We start from the raw sequence: 13059 nt of genomic DNA on the forward strand, positions 1-13059 counted from the left end.
AATAAAATAATAATAAAATATAAGAGCTGATAAATAAAATATTGGGCTCATATATAATAAAAATTAAGCCTAAAACTCGAACCCAATATGAAATGTCTAGGCTTATGAGATCAATTAGGGTTCTTGAAGTGAAATGCATAAGCTTTTTAAAATTTTTCACATGGGCTTGTCATCATAGATTGAGAGTTTAGGCCGACGAATAGAATTAGTTCCTTCCAATTCATCATTATTCTAGAATTCATTGTCTTAAAACTTCAACTCTTCTTCTCGAATTATTTTCGTGATAAATTCTTGAACAAATAAGTTGAGTTTTGACTTTACCTACTTGGATTTGAATCTTGTAATTGGGCCTTGAGAGAAACTAAGCTCATCTATATTATGGCATTTGAATTGGGCTAAGTTGCTCATATCGTTCCCCCTTCCACAAAAGGATTCATCCTCGAAGCTACAATATCAAAAGGAGAAAGGTCAGTGACATTAAAAGTGGCACTAACATCATACTCACCAGGAAGGTTGATTTGATATGCATTATCATTAATGTGCTTGAGTACTTGAAAAGGTCCATCAACATATGGGTCCAATTTCGTTTTGCGTTTAGTTGGAAATTGCTCTTTTCTCATGTGGACCCAAACCCAGTCACTGGGTTCAAAGATAATTTGCTTGTGCCCCTTGTTAGCTTTGTCGGCATTTGCTTCGTTTGTTTTGGCGATTCGTTGTCTTGCTTTCGCATGCATGGATTTCACTAATTTAGCTTTCTTCTCACTACACCAAAACAGGCTTTTAGCGGCACTTTTAGCGGCGTTTGGATACAAAACACTGCTATAGATCGCGCATTAGCGGTGCTTCTTGAAAAACGTGGCTATAGGTCGAGCATTAGCGGCGCTTTTTGAAAAATGCCGCAAAAACATAGAAAAATATTTGTTAAAAATGAAAAAAATTAAAATACTATTATTTAAAATAATTTTAAAGTTTTTTGAGTACATGACTGATTTTTTTAAATTTATATATTAAATAATTTCTTATATAATCGTAAAAAGATAGTATTAATTTTAAAATATTGAATTAATTATCATTATAGTTTAGGGTTTAAGATTTAAGAGTTACTATTCTAAGGTAATTTAGGGATTATGTGTTTAGGGATTAGGGATTATGGATTATGGATTATGTGGTTTAAGGGTTGGGGTTTAAGGTTTAGGTAGTTACTATTTCTTATATTAGTGAATACAATAATTGGAAAGAAAATACATTTTGTAATATTTATTTGCATTAGATCTTAAAAGCAAGGTTGAGAAGTGTCCTGTAGGAGTATAGTAAAATATTTAATAAAACAATACATGTCCATTTTAATGTTACTTGTGGAATAAAAAGAGAATCTATTAGTGTACCAAACACTCACTTATTTTTTAATTTTAAAACAAAAATAATATTTCTAAGAATGTCATTAGGTTAAATTTAAGGTCAAAACAAGAGCGGTGATACAAGGTCTTCAAATAGTATGGGAGAACGAATATAGAAAGCTTATTGCTTCTAGTAGAATCCATTTTAACCGATTTAGCGACCAATAGCAAATTGGGCGAGTTATGCTTAATACTTAGTTTGCTCAAGCGAGGCTAAAAGTAAGATTTCATCACGTTTGAGATCTCAAAATAAGATTGTCGATCATATGGCCAAAATAGCTTCAAGTGGATTGGGTAACATACAACTATTTGGAGACCCTCCAGATTCAAGATGAAATATCTTGATAGTTGAGCCTAATATTGTTTCTTTACGTTGCTAGTACTTTAAAAATGTAATCGATTTGTATTGTAGTAATTGCATTAAATGATTTTAAGGTTTAGGGATTATGTGTTTAGGGATTATGGATTATGGATTATGGTTTAAGGGTTTGGGTTTAAGGTTTAGGGGTTAGGGGTTAAGGGTTAGAGGTTAGGGGTTTAGGGTTTATGTTTTATGATTCAGGGTTTAAGAGATAGGAGTTAGGGATTTAGGGTTTAGATTAATTGGTGTTTTTTAATTTATATATTAAATAATATATATGGAGTTTAAGGTTTAAGGGTTAGGGTTTAAGGTTTGTAAGGCTAGAAAGGTATTATATGGAGTTCAATAATCGCGCTCGGTGTTGAATTGGCTGTTGAAATGTTAATACTATAAGTTGAATGCTTTAAAGTCACATTATATGTGTATGCCTTTGTATATCATGATCTATATATGATGATTGGGAAGGGAAGGTAAGGAGTTGATTTAAATATTAGATTTAAAATTGATAAATAAATAAATTAATGTATCGATTGATATGGATAGGAATTGAATATTATAAAATCATGATTAACACCTCAATCTTTAATAGAAATTTGATATGTGAAAGATTAATTGCTTACATTGGATAATTCTAACTTAATAATTAATTACACCATTTAATCATTTTTTCTTATTAAAATATACAATATTTATTTTGAGAGTACTTAAATTTTTTTAAAATTCAATTTATAAAAATAATAATAAATGTTTTATAAAATCACTTAACTAATAAATTTTAACAGATTTAAAATGAAATTATTTTTATAAAAAATAGCATAGTAAAACGGCGTCGTTTTGTACAAAATGAAAGCAAAAAGTAAACAATGGCGGCGTTTTTTATAAAAATGCCACAAAAGATATTCAAATTCCCGCTCACTCCCAAAAAAAAAGAATTTTGGTTACCCGCTCGTTGCTCCCTCTTCTTCTCATGTACTTAATTCTTTTTCCCTTTTAATCTCAAAATTCCATGAGTTCCTTTGCCCCAACATCTCGTAATACCGTTCAAATCCCTTAACCTTTTCTTTTCCTCTCCATGAATTTTTATATATATGCATATAACAAATGATTCATTGATTTGGGGTTTTGTTTCTCTCTGAATCAAGAAAAAAGGGTTTTCCGATCTATACCAAAAGACCACAGGGATTGATCTATGGAATTCCTTTTTTAGCAGTGTATTTTCTTTTTCCTTTTTCAGTTTTGTTCGATTTTTTTACTTATTTTCTTTATCTCTCCACTATTTGAAGCCGACTTCTCTTTGTCGAAGCCATCGAGCTCGATAATTGTTCTCGACTTCAAGTGATTCAAATTGTTCAAATCGATTGATCGGTAATGTAACGGCGAATTTCTTTTGGTTGTCTTATTTAAAAGAGCTTGATTTGGGTTCTAACAAGTTAAATGGTGAAATCCCGAAGAAATCGCCTTTTAGATGGAAATCGCCTTATAAGTAACATACCGATTCATTTTCAAACATTTTCAAACATGTTTAATCCTCATCATCCTATACAATATCATGCTTGCAAGTTTTGCTTTCCTTTTATTGTTGATTTACTATCCTGTTATCCCTCTGTTGTTCTCCTTGATGTGGATATTTCTTGTGAAGAAGTACTTACATTTTGTGTTTATTCATGCTTACGGGATAGGAGCAAATGGTTTGGAGAACTTGTAAGCACTCCTCTGTCACTCCTAAACCAGTTGTTTAAATTATTTTCATAGCCTACTTTGATTGCTGTTATTTGTGGGAAAATTAGTCTACATTCTTTAAGCTGATCTTAAACTGCTTCCTACATTGTTTCAGCCTTGGGAAGAAAGTTTGCGGGATGCACACGAGTTTGGAAAACTTGTTCTATTTTAGAACTTAGATCTAGCTTACTTTTCAGCAGAAGTGGAGGTAATATTTATTATGAATCACAATTAGGTTGTGTTTGAATCATTTTGTATTTACACGCATAAATTTATGTTTTCTTTCACTTTTCCTCTCCCTACATGTGTGGTTTGTACCTTTTATCTTTCTTATGAATAATGCATGTTTATGTTGCAGGATATAGTTTAGAATGCCTTCAATGAAACTTGAAGAGCAAAGATGGTGCAACAGACTGCATTGTATTTTTTTATTACCTTGTAATGTGTATAGTCATAGGCAAGTTCAACTAGTCAGTCTATTTCTCATATGTATTATTTATTTTAGTTTTGATTCTAAATTTTTAGTTTTACTTAATATTTACGACAACTTGAGTTCTAACTTTTGGATTTTAATTGTGTTATTAATTTATTATTTTAAATTCTAAAACTAAATTCATTAATTTTTATATTTAGTTTTAAAGTTAAAATTTTCATAGAAAATTTAATTTAAATAATATTTTTTATTTATCCTTGAAAGTATATTTAAAGTTCAAATTTAAAAAATAAACATAATATAATATTTATCATAAAAATAAATATTATTTGATTAAAATAATTTTTTAAATGTTATGTTTTTAGTGGCGTTTTTGCGAGAAGCGTCGCTAAAGGTTTGTTCTATAACGGCGTTTGTGGGAAAAGCACCGCTAAAGGTCCTGATCTATAGCGGCATTTGTGGAAAAAGCGCCGCTAAAGGTCCTGATCTATAGCGGCGTTTGTGGAAAAAGCGCTGCTAAAGGTCTTGATCTATAGCGGCATTTGTGGGAAAAACACCGCTAAAGGTCACGGTCTATAGCGGCGTTTGTGAAAAAAGGGCTGCTAAAGGTCTTGATCTATAGCGGCGTTTGTGGGAAAAGCGCCACTAAAGGTCATGGTCTATAGCGGCGTTTGTGGGAAAAGCGCCGCTAAAGGTCATGACTTTTAGCAGCGTTTCTTTCTAAAAATCTGTTTTAGTGTTGTGTCTCACCATCTAAACTAGAAATGTTTTCTATAGACAATGGTACAAGATCAAGTACAGTCAGTGGATTAAAACCATAAACAAGTTCAAATGGGGAATAGGCAGTTGTAGAGTGAATAGATCGGTTATATGTAAACTCAACAAATGGAAAACATTCCGCAACACCCCAAACTCAGCCTAGACGTTATGACTGAATTTGGCGATGTCACATGGAAAGGGATTTGAAGACAAGATTGTCGAGTTTAAAAACCGTTACAGTAAGTTAGCTTTTATTTAATTCAGAAAAAAAACTAGTTGATTTGCTTTAAAACTTGTCTCTTAGCGGAAGCTTTTGTAACCAATTAATTTAGGGAAAACCATTTCTATTTACGAAAAACCTTTGGTTTTAGAAAAAAAATCGTGTTTTGTGGAGTTGCAGTTTTAAAAAAATCCATAAAAACAATATAAAGTCCCAAATTTAAAGCCAACCAATCCATAGTCCAAAAGATACATCAAAAACCCTAAATAAGTAATAAATTCTATGCATTAATGGAAAATAGTCTAAAATTTACATGTGGCCACCGTCAAGTCCTCCGCTGCACCGACCCGTCAAGTCTGGGGATTACCTGTACAGATTAAACAGAGAATGTGTGAATTTTTGCAAACTCAGTGTGTAATCCCCATAGAAAACATGTATACAGATAATCAATTGAATTCAATTAGATACAGTCTAGGGCCTGTGCCCATCACAGAATCAGATTGGGCCTTACCCCGTTCAGATACAATTTCAAAAATACAGAATGGTCTATATCAAATACAGAATGCAGATACAGTAAATCAGGATCCTACGCACCAGCCTTTACACACCATCTCCATCGAACCCTACACACCATGTGGGGATTAAATCAACCCACCCATCCCTACACACCATGTTGTACCGAAATGCGGCACATAACCAGAAGGTTGCAGCTGAGCTACCAGATAACAGGCTTAATAGCCTTTCAGACACTTCCTCCAAATATCATCAACCCACCCCGATGCAATGTAATATACAAAATATGTCATGCCATTATGCAATTAATAGTACATACATTCAGATATCATAAGTCATGCTCGGTATAGAAGTTAGACAGACAGATCACATATATAGGGGTCTAAGTAAAGCTTATCGACCCTACAGTAGGTCCACAGTCGACTTGGGTGACCGTGCAACTTTACAAAACTTTTCAGAAGAATTGGCTCACACGCCCATGTGGCCCACTCGGCCCAAATTGGCCTTGGTTGCGTGCTCCATTTTTAATGTAACCCGTGCTAGTTAGTTATTCATATATGTTTTCACTATTTAGTTATATGTTCCTTCAAAGATATCTACTTGAGTCATTGTTACTAAATTATTTATATATTGAGCTACAGAATTCCGAATTAGGATCTGCTTGATGTATTTGAAACTAGACCCAAATACCTTTCTACCATAAAATTTTCAGAATTTTTGGTTTAGCCAATAAGTAAGATAAAATCTTCAAACCTACCCCTATTCTGCTATCTGACAACTTCGACCATTCTTTGCTAAAAATTAATTATCTCTTAGAAAAAAATTTGGATGATGTTTAAATTTATTTCTATTGAAAATAGACTCAATAATAATTTAAAAAGATAAATTTTAACCCCTAATTGTTTTTCTCCAATTTTTGATAATTTTCCAAAGTCAGAATAGGGGAACCCAAATTCATTCTGACCTTGTCTTACAAAGTTTATTATACCTCACGATTTACAATTTCATTACTTACACCGTTTCTTCTATGAGAAACTAGACTCAATAAGCTTTAATTCCATATTTTTTTCAATCTCTAATTTGATATTAACAATTTATGGCGATTTTTCAAAATTAGCCTATTGCTGCTGTCCAAACAGCAAGCAATTTCGGCTTTTCACTGAATCTTATTCTTTTTTTGCGTTTTGGGTACAGACCTGGTTTTGTTTGATGCTAAAACAATCCCCGAGCACTCCAAAGCATAAAATCAAGACCTCAACATCACTTTAATGGATTTACAAGTGAATTGAAAACCAAGAACGAACAGAAACCTAACTTACCACCAACGATAACCCTTTGTTTAACTATTGTTAAGACGAGAACACTGAATTCACCAATCCGAGCCTCCCTCTACGCCCAAATCGCAGAGAAAAAATATTTTCACTTCACCACTAAGAGATTCGTGATAGAAACGAATAGAAACACTTACTGAAACTAAGCAAGCACTAACCGCGTGCCTAAAGGAAGGAAAATAAATGGATTAGGGAAAAATCAAGAACAAGAAAACTCAGAGAAAGATGGAAAAACTCAGAGAATTTTGGCAAGAGGAGATGGAGAAGAATAGACAAAAAAATTTTTTTCAAAAGAGAATCAAAATTTGGTTATGGGAAAAATAAAATAAAATAAAATCCCGATAACCTTCAAAATTCCTTAATCTTCTCCCCAATTCTCACTACACATCCACTACTCAGAATCCTCCTATTACACAACTCTATTTCGAAATCAGAGCAAAAAATAATAATAATACCCTTTCCTACATAGGGATTCAAACACAATACCTCCACCATAATAACACACCATTTAACCACCAAACCAAAGAAGCTCATTCTGATATAATTTACCCAACAATCAAATAAAAGCCTACTGAACAAGAGTAAGACCTAATTCATTCAAAATACAAAATTTGCCCAAGCGAAGGCTTGAACTTGAGACCTCCCAAACACTCCCAAAACACACAACCACTAAAGCTGACAGATATTTATGTCCTATTTTCACAATAATGAAATTAGAAATTTTGGGGCATTATACATTCTTCCCAATTTTTAAGGTTTTTACCCACAACAGCTCGTAGTAAAGCACCTAAGACTCAGTTGACTACCTCAATTTCTCTATCGATTTGATGTTGACATGTAGTAGGATATAATAATTTAGTACCAAGCTTACCCCCACAATACTTTCCAAAAGTGGCTTAGGAATGTCTCTGTCAGATACAATGGTACGAGGTATCCCATGTAGGCACACCACCTCCCAAAAGAATAAGTTGGCCACATGTGTAGCGCCATCCGTTTTGTGACAAGGAATGTAGTGAGTCATCTTCGAAAACTTGTCAACAACAACAAAGATACTATCTCGACCCTTTTTAGTTCGTAGCAAACTAAGAATGAAATCCATGAATAAGTCTACCCATGGTAAAGAAAGAATCGACAAAGGAGTATAAAGTCCATGAGGCATTACCTTAGATTTTGCTTGTTTAGAAGTAATACAATTAGAACATACCTTTTCAACGTCTTTTTTCATGTGCAGCCAATAAAAATGTTCATGAAGAATATCTAGTGTCTTGATGAAACCAAAGTGTCCCATTAGGCCTCCACTATGTGCCTCACAAATTAATAATGCTCTCATGGAACATTGTGGAACACATAACCTGTTCAGGTGAAAAAGAAACCCATTTACAAGATAAAACTTGTTAAAGGCACCATTCCTACAATTAGAAAAAAAAACATTTGCAAAACCAATATCATTTAAGTATAAATCTTTTATATGTTCAAACCCTAAGATTTTAGCATTTAATGTAGTTATCAAAGAATATCTACGACATAAGGCATCAGCAACTACATTTTCTCTACTTGTTTTATACTTAATTGTATATGGAAATGTCTCTATGAATTCTACCTACGAGCGTGTCTTTTGCTCAACTTACCTTCTCACTTTAACCATTTTAGGGATTCATGATCCGTATGGATAACGAACTCATTTGGCAGTAAGTAATGTTGCCAAACTTGTTGAGCTCGAACTAATTTCAGCAACTCCTTATCATAAGTTGAGTAGTTTAATTGCTCCCTAATCAGTTTTTCACTGGAATATGCGAATGGCCTTTTTCCTTGCATCAACACGGCACCAATTCCAATACCTGAATCATCACATTCAAGTTCAAAAATATTAGAAAAATTAGGTAATTTAAGAACCAGAGTAGAACATAACTTCTCCTTTAAAGTTTGGAAAGCCTTTTCCTGAGCTTCTCCCCACTTAAAAAACACATACTTTTTAATAATCTCAATTAATAGGGCAGCAATAGTGGAGAAATCCTTCCCAAAACTTCTATAAAAACTTGCTAAACCATGGAAAAATCTCACATCGGTAATTGATTTAGGAGTGGGCCACTCCCTAATTGCCTTTATTTTGTCCTCATCGACATGAATACCTTGAACACTTACTATAAAACCTAAAAGATTAGTTTATCACAATAAAAGTGCATTTATTAAGGTTGGCAAATAAATTTTCAGTTCATGAGAATATCCAAAACAAATTTAACTTGAAAAACATGATCATCTAAAGAAAAGAAGTTGAGTAAATCAGAATATCATCAAAATATATTACCACAAATTTACCCAAATAAGGTCTCAAAACATGGTTCATCAAGCGCATGAAAGTACTAGGTGCATTAGTAAAATCGAAAGGCATGACAAGCATTCATATAAACCAAACTTAGTTTTAATGGTTGTTTTTCATTCATCCCCCTCTTTCATTCGAATTTGATTGTAGCCACTTTTTAAATCAATTTTTGTAAAGATACAAGCACCATAAAGTTCATCAAACATATCATCAAGCTTTGGAATACGTTGTCTATACTTAATAGTAATTTGGTTAATTGGTTGACAATCGACTCACATTCTATACGTACCATCTTTCTTTGGCACCAAAATTATCGGCATCGTACAAGGACTTAAACTTTCACGAATGTGACCCTTCGCCGAAAGTTCATCTACTTGCTTTTGTAACCCCTTCGTCTCCTCGAGATTGCTTCGATAAGCTGGTCGATTTGGAATTGTTGACACGGGTACTAAGTTAATTTGATGCTCAATACCCCTCAAAGGTGCTTCTTTAAAAATATCTTCATATTCCTGTAAAAGAGACACAAAAACACTAAGCAAAGAGTTGTGAATGTTAGTCAAAGATAAACAATTTTTCCTAAATCGGACAATGATGCTTAGTGTGTAAGGCTCATGGCACATCTTTTCCACTCGCATAAAAATTTTGAACCACTCTTTTTTTCTCACAAGAGGATGCACTCACCATTGGGTCATTAAGTTGGCTATTTTCATTAGAAACCTTTTTTCTCTCATCCTTTTTTGAATTTTGTGTCTTATTTCCCATAACCTCCTTACAAAACTTCATCATGTCGATTTGATTATTGTGGATATCTTTTAGATTCAAAGAGGTAAAAGTGTACTTCTTCCCATGGGAAATAAAAGTATTGATTTAATTTACCATGTTGAATAACATCACGATCATATGCCATAGTCTACCAAGTAACAAGTGGGCGGCATGCATGGGAACGACATCACACCAAACACCATTAGTGTAAGTCCCAAGTTTAAAAGTGATCAAGCACTGTTTTACCACACGGACCTATGAACCTTCGTTAAGCCATTGAAGATGGTATAATGTAGGGTTTTTGCTACATGGAAAAGTAACAGAATTCACAATGTAGTTGCTCACAACGTTAGCGCAACTTTCAATATCAATGATAAATAAGCAAAGTTTACCTTTAGTTAAGCACCTCGAATGGAATATATTACTGCTTTGAAGATCATGATCATCCTTCAATTGGATGTTAAGGGTGCGCCTCACAACTAGACAACGGGGATAAGTTAGTGGTTCCACCAACTCTTCTTCACCATAAAATTTACCTCCATTGTCGACATCATCAATTAATTCTGGCATATCTGGGTCTGTTTTATCAGAATCAGAGGTATAATCACCATATTATTTGATCAAAAAAGTCTCGTATTGGCACAATCACGGCTATAGTGTCCATGCCTTTTGCACTTAAAACATTCAATTTCACGAGCTCTTTATTATTTTGGTGAAGTAGTAAAAGTAGGCTACTTAGAAGATGAAGAAGAAAGTTTTGTAGGAGCCCCACTTTTCCACTCAAAAGCTTTAGTCTTATCATGTTTTGGTAGCAACTTATTAGTAGCAAAAGGATATTTTTAATTCTTGAAAGTAGCATTAGAATTTGTACTTTTATAATATTGTGAAGTATTAAATGGACGAGATTGACGTTGCTGAAACTGTCGCTCAATCTCAATCGTCTTGCATATCGTGTCCGCAAGATCAATGTAGGTTTGAAGATAAAAAACATTGGCTATCAGAACATTCAAGCCATCTAAAAATTGCGACATGGTACTCTCCTAATCTTCTTAGACATTTGCTCTGTGCATAAGCATCTCCATCTCCTTAAAGTACTCATCAACAGATTGATTACCTTGAATAAGGCGTTGAAGTCTTCGTTTAATATACCTATAATAGTGAGGTGAGATAAAATGCTTTTGCATGATTTGTGTCAACTGTTCCCACGAATCAACATCTCGTTCATGATTCCTTTGGGAGTTCAACACAAGTTGAGTCCACTAACTCAATGCATAATCCGAAAATGCCAATATAGCTAATGGAACTTTCTCCTCCTCTGAACACCTATAACAACGGAACATGATCTCCATTTTATCCTTCCAATCACAATATGCATCTGGATCATACTTTCCTGGAATACCAATATTAGAATGAATACAAAGTTGTTCATTGTCCCTATCATCATCACTATCACGAGCATAAGATCATTGATTTGAAGAAGTCTCCAAATGAGCAACAACTTGAGTTAGTAGTTGAATCTGATTGGAAAGTTGATTAATGTTCTCTTGTAGTTTTGTTCGACACTTAGTCAAATTGGCCTCGAATGTATCACATACCTCGTTCAATTGTTGATGTTGAAATTTTACCATCCTCATAATGTTCTCCAATGTAACATCTTGTTCTTTGTCATCAATGGTATCTCATCATGGTTTTTAGGGGTATGAGTGCCACGAGTCATAGTGAAAGCCTGGAAAAGCACAACACTTCAAAAGAAAAAAATTAAGCAAACCTCACCTATATGCACCCTAAAAAAAATTCTCAATAAGGTAAGAATTAATCTTGTGAGTCTTTTAAAAAGTGTCTATATCAATCAATCAGAATGTATTAGAATCAAACTATCAAAGCAAAGCTAATAGCACTATGAGTCAAAAATTGGCTTAGACATCAAAGAATTATTTTGCACAGAGGAAAGAATATGCAACATGCTTTAACCTACTTACACAAGAAACAAGAAAGTGTAAGAATGCATAAAGGAACAAATAAAAAGTAAAAACAAATGAAAACTTAAAGCTAAGAGTCAATGAAAATTTCTAAAAGCTAAAAACTTAAAAAATTGCGAAGCAACTTGACAAACTTCGTTTGGGGTGTTTCCGATTTCCAAAAATTACAAAATTTAAACTGGAGCCTCCTCAAATAATGTAGATCTGATCTGGAAAGTTTCAACACAAAATTCAGCCCACAAAATATTTTTAAATTTTTATATTTTTGATCACTTTTGTGGGAAATATTTCTTTTATACTCTAAAATAGTGTCAAGAAATAGTATGTAAAGTTTTAGATTGCTTGAAAATCGCTTATCCACTGAAAAATACTTTTTTTCCAAAAATAATCGGGGTAAAAAAATTGTTTTGAAGCTATTTCTAGAAATCAGTCTATAAAAAAAAGAACACCTAAAACGCCCAAATCTAATACCAAATGATAAAGAACGAAAGGGATGAACGCGAAAGCAGATCGTAAAGTTTGCCAAAGTCATGGATTTGACTTAGGGCTCTAGACGTTCGGAAAGAAACTTGGATTTTAACACAAACTTGAAATGAAATCGAATCCAAGTCAGATAAAAAAATAAAATAAATAACTAAAATAAAATAATAAATCAAAGATTAGAATAATAAGGAGGCGAATAAAAAAGATAAATGGAAAGATAGAATGTGGCATGTAGAAGTCCTAAGAAGCTTTGAAAACATGAAGAATTCACAACCCCCTTCAAGCGGCTCTAATTTCCCCTCCAAGATAGAAATATTGGCAAGAAAAAGTTGCAGATGATCCCCACAAGCTAAAAAGATTATTAAAACTTTTTAAAAGAAACTCAAGAGAAATTCTTTGAAAAGAAAAACCCAAAGAGAATTTATTAATTTAAAGAGAAATAGAATAATAATGAATTGTATCAATTGTGTACAATGCATAAGCCTATATATAGGCTAGCTAAATAAATCTAAATAAAACTCTTAAGTATACTAGAACTCTAATTTAATCTAAACAAGAAGTAGTTTTAAACTAAACTTTCTTGTTAACATAAAATTCTTAAAGAACTTAAAATACTTAATAATTATAAAAATATGGAATAAAATAATAAAATAATAAGAGCTGATAAATAAAATATTGGACTCAGATATAATAAAAATTAAGCTTAAAACTCGAACCTAATATGAAACGTCTAGGCTTGTGAGACCAATTGAGGTTCATGATGTGAAATGGCTAAGCTTGTT

This window comes from Gossypium raimondii, chromosome 5 (assembly GCF_025698545.1).
Source record: "Gossypium raimondii isolate GPD5lz chromosome 5, ASM2569854v1, whole genome shotgun sequence".
In the NCBI taxonomy this organism is placed as follows: domain Eukaryota; kingdom Viridiplantae; phylum Streptophyta; class Magnoliopsida; order Malvales; family Malvaceae; genus Gossypium; species Gossypium raimondii.